This window comes from Tupaia chinensis, unplaced genomic scaffold, assembly GCF_000334495.1.
Source record: "Tupaia chinensis unplaced genomic scaffold, TupChi_1.0 Scaffold000238_1, whole genome shotgun sequence".
Classification (NCBI taxonomy): Eukaryota; Metazoa; Chordata; class Mammalia; order Scandentia; family Tupaiidae; genus Tupaia; species Tupaia belangeri.
The window spans coordinates 6,281,907-6,295,624 of NW_006159716.1; positions in this window are offsets into that span (position 1 = coordinate 6,281,907).

Consider the following 13,718-nt stretch of genomic DNA (forward strand, 5'->3'; position numbering starts at 1 on the left):
TAGCCAGGACCCCGCAGGGGAGGTGGGGCCTGGCCGCACCTGCTGCGCGGGCCCGGGGCGCGGGGACGCGCGGCCCCACCGTACCCGCGCGCGCCGCTCCACGCCCCTCGGTCGCTTTTTCCGGGGGCGGGGAAGGAGCGGGGACGGGGGCTGACGAGGGCCAGTTCCTGGGCCCGGGTGCGCTGGGAAGCGGGAGCGTGGGGCGGAGGAGGACTCCTAGTCCCGGAAGATGTCGGGGGAGTTAGGCGACTGGGGGCTCCCAGTCCCGGGAGTTGGAATCTGGAGACGCCTGGGTTCTCCGGGTAGCCTCGCCCCCTTGCATCGTGCCTGAGACCAAGTTGCCCGAGAACGAGAGGAGACGGAACTGGGGACCCCAGGGTTGGGGTTCGGAAAGTTTGGGACTTCTGGGGCTCTCCTCGCCCCTGCCCTTGAAGCCGGGCTCCGAGTAGGAGCCGGTTGTTATGGAGAGTTGTGAATCAGTGCCTGCGTGTGGCGTCAGACACACCCACGACCCAGGGAAGGCGACCTGTCAGTGTAGATACCGGGCGGCCAACCTGTTGCCTAGTTTCCAACTTCACGTGCGTGTGCACGTGCTTCCTTGGCATTTTATCACATAGTTGCTGCAGATTTTGAGGCCTAGGGTCCGATACCCATCTTCAGTTGTTCCTTTCTCAAACTCACTGTACATTTCCCAGAACTGTTTTGTACCTTTGTTATTACTAAGACCCAGAAGGTATAGAAGCACTGTTTCCAGTTTTTCCTAAACCTATGACATTACAGGCTTGCTGTTTACTGGGCACAAAATACACATTCAGTCCATCGTGCGGGCTGCAAAGTGTTGGTGATGAGAGAAGGCAGAGTGGAGAGGTGTAGCAGGTCGTCAGCCTAGGATTCTCAGTGTGCCAGACTCCCTTAGGGGTGCTGTGTGGCGGCTGCAGTTAACTGCCCTCGGGGAGGAGGGCGCGTTGGACGCAGGGAAGAAGTCAATCTTTTCTGACTTTCTGTTTATTAAGGTAGTGCTTGGAACTGGTGAAAAGATAGATTGTACTGAAATTTAATCATTATTGGTGCAAGAAAATATAGGAAAATAACTTCATAGTTTTCTTTCAGCTCTAAAATTCTGACTCAGTTTCATAACTGAGAATCTGTAAAGTATGTTACCTGAGGGCCTTACATCTTGGAACCAGTAATAACCTTGTTCTTTAACACTAAAAGCACTCAGAATTTAAAGTCTTTCTGGACTGTAATCGCTTTTGGGATAGGGACCACTTGTTTTAGTCCTCTCCACATTTCTAGCACCTAGAAAAGTGCTTGCCACAGAATAGGCGCAGTCGATATTTGCTGTATAACCCCACTGTGCATACTTAATCCATGTGCCCCTGCCCAGGATTATCCTAAACATGGGAGGAGTATGTGGGGTTACAAACGACATAGAAGATCTTGCTTTTTTTCCTTTATGAGCAAACTAGCTAGCTAGGAAAAGAAAAGGTATATATAAAAGAATTATGAAACCAAATGAAGTAGTATGTAAGCAAGTGTTATGTGAAGACTATACTTTAACTGCAGTAGATACTTAGATAAGTGTGGGACCAGTAGGCGGTGCAGTGGTTAAGGTGCTGGATCTCCTAATGGCAGATCTCAGTTGAGTCCTGGACCTGGGAGCCTGAAAATTACACCAGGTGATGGGAACCAGCAGTTAGCGTAATGGCTATGTTGCTGGACTACCACATAGTCGCCCGCAGTTCGCGTCACGGACCCGGTGGCTTAAACCTCACGCCGGGCACGTGTGCATGCATGCCCAAGATCCCGAGAGGAGAATGGAGAAGGGATTGCGGCGTGACCATCCCCCCTGGGGGGTGATTTCTCGCTTTCTGTCTCTGTGTCTCTGTCTGTCTGTCTGGCGAGCGCACGTACCCTATAGCAAAAACCTCTCCAACAAAAGAAAAAGTTATAAATATTGAAACCAACCACAGCATTCTGATGGCAGAAGTAATGGCATTTTATATTTTGGGGGAAGAACTGTTATATGAAAGTTGTAAAAACAGTCCACTGGGTTTCTACACTTCCTTCACTTAGGTAATAGATAAAGGGGTAAATAAATAAATGTATAGAGAGATGAGAGCAGGGCTGAACGTAGAGATAAAACTGAGTATATGCAAGATTTAATATGATAATTTTCAGTATGGGGAATAAAACTTGTATACCAGAATCACCTAAGTAAGATTTTTTTAAAAACTATGTCTCTACTACCTGTACAGAAACAAAGTGTCTGTATGTCTTCTGTAGTCTCAATTTTTATATTCTTGCTCTTACAGTGAGTGGTCTGTGAGTTGTAGTTACTTTTAGTTACTATTGATCATATAAAAAGTACAAATAATGTTTGCTGTAAAGAAGTCTGTCTGAAGAATAATACCCCAAAATATTGACAAAATAACTTGAGAATAAATACACTGTAACTGAATATTGAGCCATTGGTCTTTATATATAAAAGCTTTGGTTATGTGAAAATTCTTTTGAGTGATGTGTAAACCTGAATTCAATTGCCAACCAAGGCTGTGTAAAGTTACAACAGCAAATGTTACATTATTTAACAACTCAGCAAATATTTATTGGGTGCTGGCTATGGCTAGCCATTCATTTGGGTGCTGGGAAGACGGAGATGAGTAAAACATGGTATTCTCCCAACATGCCAAGGGTTCATCAGAGGAGGTCAACCACTAACCATTATTTGTTGTGATAATCACTTTTGGAATGAAAAAAGTGCTGGGAAAGGAAGATGGCATGCTAATTTTCAAGTCCTTGTGGAGAGTTTAAACAGAGAGGTCCACTAGGTAATTGGAAAATGTGCTTTAGAGTTTGACATAGTTAGAGATAGTTGTAATGTGGATGACAATTGAGACTTTGGGAGTAGTGACATTCTAATAGGCATGTATAATAACTAACTTCTTGTACTTTGGAGTTAGGAAGACCTGAGTTTAGGTCTCTGTTCTGACATTTATTGATTGGATGACCGTGGGCCATTTATTTAACATCTGTAATGCTCAGCTTCCCCTCCCCCCCAAGAATATTATTATTGTTATAATTTTAATTGACACGTACTTGATTGTACATATTCATATCTAACCCTCACCTGCTTACCTGCATTAGCTCATTGTTGTGGAGATTAAGTAATGTCTAGAGGTAAGTGGCACAGTGCCCGTCTTATAGATGCTTCATAAATGGCAGCTGTTGATATTAATAGTAGTAAGAGTAGATGTAGAGTTAGTAGGGGAAGATAAAAAACTCAGAAAGATGGAGAGTACCAGCTGGAAAGCAAATGAGTGGAACTTTTGGAAATCAACACTTAAAAAGTATTTAAACTTGGGAACCAGCAGTTAGCGTAATGGCTATGTTGCTGGATTCCCATGTAGTCGACCGCGGTTCACGTCCTGGACCTGGTGGCTTAAAACTCACACTGGGCGTGTGTGCGGGCGTGCCCAAGATCCCGAGAGGAGAATGGAGGAGAAGGGATTGCGGCGTGGCCATCCCCCCTGGGGGGTGATTTCTCACTTTCTGTCTCTCTGTCTCTGTCTGTCTGGCAGTGCACGTACCCTATAGCGAAAATCTCTCCCCCCCAAAAAAATGTATTTAAACTTAAAGCAGTTCTTCTTTTAATCTGTTTTGTGCAGTTATTCCAGAGACTGGGTAGTTTTGTTCCTCCCTCCCCTTCCCTTCCCTTCCCTTCCTTTTCTTTTCTTTTCTTTTCTCTTTCCTTCTTTCTTTCTTTCTTAGAGAGAATTTTGCTATAGGGTGCATGCGCTTGCTGGAGAGACAAAGAGACAGAAAGTGAGACATCATCCACCAGGGAGATGGCCACATCTCAGTTCCTGCTTCTCCATTCTCTCTTGGGATCTTGGGCAGACATACTTACTTGCCTGGCATGAGTTTGAAGCCACTGGGCCTGGGACTTGAATCTGGGTCGACTACATGGGAGTCCAGCGACGTAACCATTACATCATCTGCTCGTCTTGAGACTGAGTAATTACTAATGAAGAGAAATTTATTTTCTCATGGTTCTTTCCGGAGGCTGGGAAATCCAAAGTTAAGATGCTGGCATCTGGTGAGGGCCTTCTTGCTATATCAGAACATGGCAGAAGGCATGACATAAGAGGGAGGAAGAAAGGGAGGGAAGAAGAGAGACAAGGAAGAGAGGAGACAGAAACTCATCTTTTTATAAGGAACCTGCTCATGCAATATTAGGGCAGAGCCCTCATGACCTGAGCACCTCTTTAAGGTCCTACCTCTCAACACTGTAGTATTGGGGATTAAGTTTTTAACCCGTAAACTTCAAATGACGTTTAAATCATAGCAGTTCTCTGGGAATCAGCAGTTAGTGTAATGGCTATGTCGCTGGACTCCCACATAGTCTACCGTGGTTCGTATCCCGGACCCGGTGGCTTAAAACTCAAGCTGGGCGCGTGTGCGTGCGTGCCCAAGATCCCGAGAGGAGAATGGAGGAGAAGGGATTGCGGCGTGACCATCCCCCCTGCGGGGTAATTCCTCGCTTTCTATCTCTATGTCTCTCTGTCTGTCTGTCTGGCGAGTGCATGCACCCTATAGCGAAAACCTTTCAAAAATAAAAATAAAAATAAATAAATCATAGCAGTTTTCAAACTTAAGTGTGCATCAGAAATACCTGGAGGCCTTGGTGAAACACAGATTTCTGTGTCCCAGTTCTGTAGTTCCTGATTTAGTAGGTCTGTATAGGAGAGTGAGAAGAAGCATTTTGAACAAGCTTCCAGTGATATTGATGCTGTTCTTCCAGGACCACACTTTGAGAAACCCTGGATTAAAGCAGAACCAGTATGGACACTAATAAAGAAATTGAAGTTATGGAAAATAAACAAGGAGATTGGAGAAAAGAGAATTTAACAGCTCCACACTCTGTAGTCTGAGTCCCAATTCCATGAACCTCATCTCATTCTTACTTTTGTTTTACCAGAATCTGGTATAATGCCTGTGCATAGCATTGTTTGAACGAACCTTTTGGGGTGCTTAATACTGTCTTTATGCATGATTGTGCATAGTTTATTACACACATTTCATTTATCCTCTCATATCTCTGCCGAGTCCCTGGGAGAATACTGTTCTAATTTTACACACACACAATAACTGCAGAAAACTTCTTTCAGATAGCGAATGTGTAGTTGTGTGAATTTGACTTCCTGTTAGATGTCCTCTTTTTTAAATTGACAATTTAGTTTGTGAAATAATTGTCAATATGTGCCAAGATTCCAGTCTGTGTTCTATATTAGGTGCCTCGGAGTTTTATAAGGGAAGCAAATATTACATGCACTCTTGGTTACTGGGAAGTTTACATGAGATGGGCGAATTTGGCAAAACACAAGGAGAGAAATAGGAAGAGGTATAATCACGGAAGTGTGGCTGTAGGGGAACCCAGATCACAGAACATACTCCTGTTGTGTGTGTCTTATCTACTGAGGACTTTTGACATGTAACATTAATAATAATCCTGTTCTCTGATAGGAAATTAATAAGGAAAAACAATCAAACAATAGCCATGTAAAGTTATAAACACATTCATAAAGGGATTTCAGGAATTAAATTGAAGCTTCACAACTGACAAGTTAGCTACCCACCAGGCTTGGTTCATCGTAGTTGCTTGTTCTTGCTCATTTAATCTCTTGCTAACTTCATTAAGCATTTACTGTGTACCAGAAATTATGTAAAGTGCTGGGCATGGAGAAGTGCTAATTGCAGTGGGCACCTAAGACTGGATTTAGTTAGAGGGAATGAGGATGCAATGAGTGTGCATATATGTGCATTGTTAGGGGGTAGATGCCTGACTCTTATTATCACAGCATTATATTAAAATGATGACCACTGAGGACTTGAAGTTAAATTCATTCATCCTTATATATGCAAGGGGCCGTAAAGAGTGTAGACATGCATAGATTGTTTTTTCTTTTTAGTAATCAAATTTGTAATTTGATAGACAAGAATGAACATATTTAGAGTACTACAAAGAATATGATAACAGCTCTTGTAATGTTTCAGATATTATAATAAGTCATAACTTCACATTGACCTCTGGGCTGCCTTTTGTATCAATATGGACACACAAATATTCTGGTGTGTCAGCAGGTCACATGTTGGTTAAAGCGGTGGACTTCTACACAGCCAACTGCAGTTGTAGTCCCAGACCTGTTGACGTGCTTTCTCACTTTCTTTCTCTCTGTCTCTCTCTGGTGAATTAAAATAACAACAACAATAATAATAAATAAAATTAAATAAGTAATTCTTAAAAAATATATTATGGTTGGGCTGTCAGGTGGCATGGTGATTAAGAGTGCTGGACTCCCACATGGCCAACCATGGTTTGATTCCCGGAGTTGGTGGCTTGCTTTCTCACTTTCCCTCTCTCTCTCACTCTGTCCCTCTCTGGTCAAATTAAAATAAATAAATAAAGTTAAATAAAATAATTCTTAAAAAAATATTATGGCAGTCTGTGTCCTTGTTTCTTTGATTAGGAGATAGTAGTAAACGAGGATTGTGAACAACTAGCTTCCATGTATTGGGTAGCTGCATTGTGCAAAGCTCTTTCTGTGTACTGTTTAATCCTTGCAATTTTTGTTGTTACCTTGCAAATTGGACATTATCTCCACTTTACTGAAAAAGCAACTAAATTCCAGAATGGAGAAAATCGTTTGTATGGTAAAAGGTAAAAGGCACGACCAAGCTTCAACCCCAGACTTGCAATCTAGAGCTGATGTTCTTTGTACTTAATGTCAACTCCTGGTTTCAACCTAGGGCCTTAACATGTGATGTCCTGATAGAGAAATACAATCTTATTTCTGTAGAGAAATACAATCTTATTTCTGATGACTTAGGAAAAATTGCCGGAGAAGCAATTTTAATAAATACATGAAAGTTTGCAGACAAATTGGTAATATAGTTAGGGATGGAGGGGAAAGACGATTGGACAGTTAAAGGCCCCTGTATGGATTTCTTTTGTGGAGACATGCTGTATTTGATGCAAAGTTTGTTTTTAGATGACTGACAGAGTTCACACAAACATTCAGATTTTCCATTTCTTTATGGATGCAAAGTCTTCTAGAGGAGGAACTGCTCTTTTTCAAAGCTAATGAGTAACATTTAGAATAAATTCTGAACTCTTAAAAAATTCCTTAATGGGGTCAGCAGGTGGCACAGTGGCTAAGGTGCTGGGTGCCACATCCATCCTTTGTTTATTTTTTATTCTATTTATAAAATAAATATATTCTATTTATAGTATAATGTAGTTATTCTGATTTGATTTGCATCTTGCATTTTGACTGACTTTTCTTTTGGTCCTATTTTATATATTCCTGAAATAAAGTCAATTTCAACTAATTTTTTTTTCTTTTGAGAAATTTTTGCTATAGGGTGTGCTTGCTGGAGAGACACAGAGACAGAAAGATAGAAAGTGAGAAGTCACCCCCCAAGGGGTTTGCAATTCCCAATCCCTCTTTTCCTCTTGGGATTTTGGGCATGCATTGCAAACGCACCTGGCGTGATTTTAAGCCACTGGGTCTGGGACTCAAACTATAGTCAACTACGTGGGAGTCCAGCTTTGTAGCCATTATTCCATCTGCTGGTCCCAATTTCATAGCAGATAGTTCTATAAAATTATAATTCTGCAAATAGAATCACTGTTAAACCCTGTTTTAGTTATCTATTGCTGTTTAACAACTTACCCCCAAGCTTAACTGCTAATAACAACATTCATATCTCATTCATACTTTCTGTGGTATAGAATCTAGGAGCAGCTCAGCTAGGTGTTTCTGGTTCTGAGTTGCTGAGAAGTTGCAGTCAAGCTTTTTTTCCCCCATTTGTTATAGGGCACGTGGGCTAGGTTTTGGGGGCAGGGAGAGAGAGAGGGGGACAGGCACACAAGGACAGAGGGAGAGTGTGAAAGTACCCTCCCCCACGAGGAGCGATGGTCATGCCACAATTCCTTCTACTTCATCCTTCCTCTTGGAACTTTGGGCAGGCATGCACAGGTGCCTGGTATGTCCCTCAAGCTCTTAGGTCTGGGATCTGAACTGTGCAGTTGGCCTTGTAGGATCAAGCCACCTCAACCACCACACCACCAGCTGGCCCCTGAAGTCAGTCATTTGACCAACACTCTCGTGTTCATCTGAAGGCTTGACTGGGGCTGGAGGATCTGCTTCCACACATATGGCAAGAGGGTGTAGTTCCTTGCTGGCTGTTGGCAGGAGAGCTGGGATGAACTGCTTGAGTGCCTCACAGCATGTCAGCTGGCTTCATCCAGAGCAAGCACTGCAAGAGAGCATGGAGGAAATCATATGCTTTTTATGACCTGTTGATAGTTTGAATATACATAGTCACTTCTGTTAAATTCCATCTGTTGTGAATGAGTCACTGAGTTCAGTCCACTAAGTCCCTTCCACTTGCCAAGGGAAGGTAGTTAGGTTCTACCTTTTTTTGGAGGGTGGTATAAAAGGATTCATTGCTACATTTTATTTTTATTTTTAATATTTATGATTTACATCTATTTATTACATGTCCTTGTAGGGTACAGAGTGGTCTTTTTTGTTTGCTGCTTTCTGTTTTTGCCATAGGGCATGTGTGTTCAATGGAGAGGGACAGAGAAAGTGAGAAATCACCCCTTAGGAGAGACGGCCATGCCACAATCCCTTCTCTATTATTCTCTCAGGATTTTGGGCATGCAAGCACCTTTGCCTGGTATGATTATCAAGTAGCCGAATTGGGGACTCAAACCACGGTCAGTCATGTGAGAGTCCAGTGCCTTAATCACCATACCATCTGCTGGCTTCCGAGAATGGTCTTTAAAAGCATGTACACAGTGTGTCATTGCTATATTTTAAAACAACCATAAATTCTTTTTCCTATGAAGCCATTTTTTCAGTTGAAATTTGATTATCTCTGTTTCAGCACATGCCGTAATTTTCCTGATGTGTATATTCACAGTATTTTCTGGGAATGTTCTGAAGAAAAGGCAATGGTTTTTAAATTTAAAGTAGATTCTCATAAATTACTTTTTTGTGTGGATTTCTTGAAGTTTTACATCTATCATATTAGCTTTAGTACAAATGTAGCCAGATGCTTTCGTTTTTACCTGCTTCATACACTTACTCTAACACAATTTCATTTATGTTCAATATTTTTTTAAGAGAGATTTTTGCTATTTGGTGTGTTTGTCTGCCAGAGAGACAGAGACATAGAGACAGAAAGTTAGAAATCATCCTCCAGGATGTATGGTCACACCGCAATCCCTTCTTCTCCATTCTCTTCTTGGGGTCTTGGACATGCATGCACACACACCCTGTGTGAGCTTTAAGCTGCTGGGTCTGGGACTTGAACCACGGTTGATTACATGGGATAACCATTATGCCATCTGCTGGTCCTTATACTCAATAGTTTTAAATAATTAAAAGGGACCAGCAGGTGTTGTATTGGTTACGTCACTGGATCCCCACATGGCCAGCTGTGGTCTGAGTCCTAAACCTGGTGGCTTGAAACTTGCATCAGGTACATGTGCGTACATGCCCCAAATCCTGGGAGAGAATGGAGGAGAAGGGATTGTGGTATGGCCATCCCCCCGGGTGTGTGTGTGGGTGTGTGTGTGTGTTCTCACTTTCCTTCTTACTGTTTCTCTGTAGTGAGTACATGCACCCAATTGCAAACAAAACAAAACAAAAATGAAAATAGAACCAAACATTTTGGGAAGGTGCTTTGTGAGGCCGACCCAGGTGAAAAGGCTGATAGTCCATGTCCAGAGACCTCACTGAACTCTGAGCATGTGGGTGCCCATGATCGGATCAGGAGGTGGAGCATGGCCTCAAGGCCCTGTGGAGGTGTTATGTCTTTCCTTGTTTCTCTATCCATGGATGAAACAATAAATAAACTTAAAAATAAAATTTTGGTGAGCCATTGTAACAGTGTCAAGAGGATGGAAGTTAAGGTGTTGAAAAGTAGGGCCTTTGGGAGGATTAATTAGGATTAAGGTCTTCAGGGTGGCACCCGTATGATTGATTCCTGTAAGCTTTATAAGGGGAGGGAGACCAGAACAGAGATGCAGAGAGACAGGTGCACAATCAGCTCTACCTCTTGCTATGAGATACTCTGTGCTACCTCAGGACTGCACCAACGGAAGGGGCCTCACCAGATGGAGCCTCTTGACCTTGGACCTCCAAAACCATGAGCTAAATAAATCTGTTATTATAAATTACTTACCTGGAGGCAGGTTTTTGTTTTGTTATTAGCAACACAACAGACCAAAACAAGATGAAAGTCAGCCTAGTGAAAAATCCCCTTAGTGACATTTCAGATTTCATGTAATATCAACGCATTGCCTTTTCCTGAAAAACAAAATGATTATTTTTTAAATTGGCGCAAGGCACATGTCTCTCTCCTTGCAGAGAGAGAGAGAAAGGCAGACAGTGTAGGTAGGGTATGGTCTTGCCACAGTCCTGCTTCCTCCGTTCTCCATCCCATCAGGGTTTGGAGCTCACATGCACCTGTGCCCAGTGTGTTTTTCAAGCTGCTGGGGCTGGGACTGGAATCACTGTTGGCCATTTGTGATTTGTCTCCCCATGCACAACCCTTAATTTCTTGGCTATAGGACCAGCCCAAAAGCCACTTTTTTTTTTTTTTTTTTTGGTCAAAATTTTATTAGGGTGTATATGCTCTCCAGAGAGAGAGGTGAAAAAAGAGAGAATGAGAGAGAGAGAGAGAGAGAGAGAGAGGGAGAGGGAGAGGGAGGGAGGGAGAATGCACTCTCTCTATGAGAAAAGGTCATACCATAATCCCTTCTACATCTCTCCCCCTTTCAAGATTTTGGGTATACAGGTCCAGCAGGTGGCATGGAAGTTAAGGGCACTGGACTCCCACATGGCCGACTGCGGTTCGAGTCCTGGACCTGGCGGCGGTGTTTAGTACTTTCTCTTGCTCTCTTGCTCTGTCCCTCTCTGGTCAAATTAAAATAAAGAAATAAAAAATTAAGTAAAATAATTATTTTTTTTTAAAAAGATTTTGGGGTACCAGCAGTTAGTGTAATGGCTATGTTGCTGGACTCCCATGTAGTCGACCGCGGTTCGCGTCCTGGACCCGGTGGCTTAAAACTCATGCCGGGTGTGTGTGCATGCGTGCCCAAGATCCCGAGAGGAGAATGGAGGAGAAGGGATTGCGGCGTGACCATCCCCCCTGGGGGGTGATTTCTCACTTTCTGTCTGTCTGTCTGTCTCTGTCTGGCGAGCGCACGTGCCCTATAGTGAAAAACCTCTCAAAAAAAAAAAAAAGATTTAAACCATGTGGGTGGGTGGCTGCCTACGTGGGATTTGGCTCCTTTAACCACCAGGCCACAGGGCTGACCTATTGATTAAGAAATTTCTAAAATCACTTACACCTTCTGTTTCAGGTTTGAGCTCATCAGGGAACACTGAGTCATTAAGTGGTGGGTAGCTGGGACAATTTCTAACTTGTCCTTCCACAGAAATAGTTGAATTCATGTAAGCTGAGTTAGAGAGTGAAAGGACTTCTCTATGGTAAGAATTATCCTACTTCAGGAGGACTTGGGAGGAGATGCCCAGGTAGCTTCCCTTTCATCTTTGTAAACATGTGTTGACCTCTTGCTGAATTATATTATGTGTTAGGTGTACTAGTGAGAATAAGTAATAATCCCTGTCCTTAAGAATTTGTAACCTAGTGGCAGATTTTACAATAGATATTTGTAATGCACAGCAGTAAGAGTTGTGATAAAGATATATCCAGAACAGTATTAGCTTAGAATGTGTGTGCCACAACTACTTAGCTGCCTAATACTTCTGAAGAGACAGGTAATTAAACTCTTGTGTTCAGGGAAGGCTTCCTGGTGAAGGTAACACCTCAATAGGCCTGAAGAATAAGGCCACCCCTGTGCTGGGGGGTGAAGGATGTATGCGTGTGGCCAACTTGCCCTAGTTTTGAAGACTGGTTTTCTTGGGGTCTTCCATTTCTCCTTTCCTGCTGTGGCTGCTTAAGATAACAACTTGTTTGGGGACCAGCAGGTGGCAGAATGGTTATGTTGCTGGACTCACATGTAGTTGACTGCAGTTTGAGTCTCAGACCCCTCAGCTTCAAACTCATGCCAGGCACGTATATGTGCATGCCCAAGATCCCAAGAGGAAAATGGAGGAGAAAGGACTGCGGCATGGCCTTCCCCCCCACCCCCCGGGGGTGATTTCTCACCTTCTATCTCACTGTCTCTCTGTCTCTCCTGTGAGCACATGCACCCTATAGCAAAAATCTCTCTCTAAAAAAATAAATAACTAACTTGTTTTTCCTCGTTGACTCAGCTGAACATTGTTAAGATAGACTGAAGGTTTTGGGACCTGAAAACACACACTTATGAGCCAAGTGTAACCCCTTTGAATGCCTATTAAAAATCCTGGCGTACTTCATTATTGGGATGGCAGAAGGCAGAGTAAGCATCAGATTTAAGAGTTTGGTGTTGAAGCTGTGAGTCCCTTGGGGTCACCATTCCTTAATCCCCATGGGGGTGTCATGGAGTAGCTCATTTTGTTTGTGGAACTCAGCTACCCACCCTTAAAGGAACTTGTATTTTGGCAGAGATGGCCGAGTATGGAGGGGGAAGTGACTGTAGTGTTTGGTGTTGCTGGAGTAGAACATGATGAGAGGCAGCATGTCCCCAGAGGGGCCGCTAGAGTGGCAAGCAGGAGTCAGTTCAAGGAGGGCCATGCATACCCATCGTTGAATTTGTACACCGATACAGTCATTAACAGCTGCCATTTGTTAGGCACTTATTCTATGCTAGGAGCCTAAGTGCTACATAGCTATTTTCTCATTTGATCCTCAGGGACATTCACAAATGAAAATACAGAGACACGGAGAAGTCGAGTACCTTGTTCATGGCCAAGTTAATGAGCATAGGTAGTAGATTCCAATGTGCAGAACTCAGACTCTAGAGCCTTTTAATTGGAGAATCATTAGAAAAGTAAGGAGGGGATAAATAGCATGATTGTATCTTCATTTTAGATGGATTATTCTGCAGGCAAAGTGGAGATGGCATCGAGGGGGACAAAATAGGCAAGGAGAGATAGTTGGGGCGTTGGTGAAGTAGTTCAGGGAAGAGGATAGAAGCCCGTCTAGAAGTTATTAGATAAGCACAGCAGCGATGAACTAGAGGAGTTATGTAGGAGGTGAAATCAGAAGATCTGACTAATTGATTAGAGGCGGGGTCAGGGAGAGGAAAGAATCACAGACGACTTAGAGGTTTTTAGCGTGGGTTACTGTGTGGTGGTACCACATGTTAAGATAAAGGACACTGGAGGCAGGCAGCATAAGGGAAGATCAGTTCAGTGTTGGGGAGTTGGCCAGAGGTGCCAGTGGGAACATGCAGTGGAATCATACTGCTGCATATGAATCTTAAAATTTAGAGGCAATGTCTGACCTAGAGGTGGAGATTTTGAAGTTATCAGGTGGCAGTTGAAACCAGAAGTATGGATAAACAGACAGCTGGAAGGCATCAGCCTGGAGAACATAACTCTGAAGAGAATAGTGGTGAAAGAGACACAGAGGGAGAGGAGAAACAGGAGAGGGTGGCATCAGAGAGCCGGGGGTAGAGAGTTTCAGGAAGGGCGTGTTTGACATGTCACATGGTGCAGAGAGATCCAGGAAGGAGCGGGCGGAAGAGC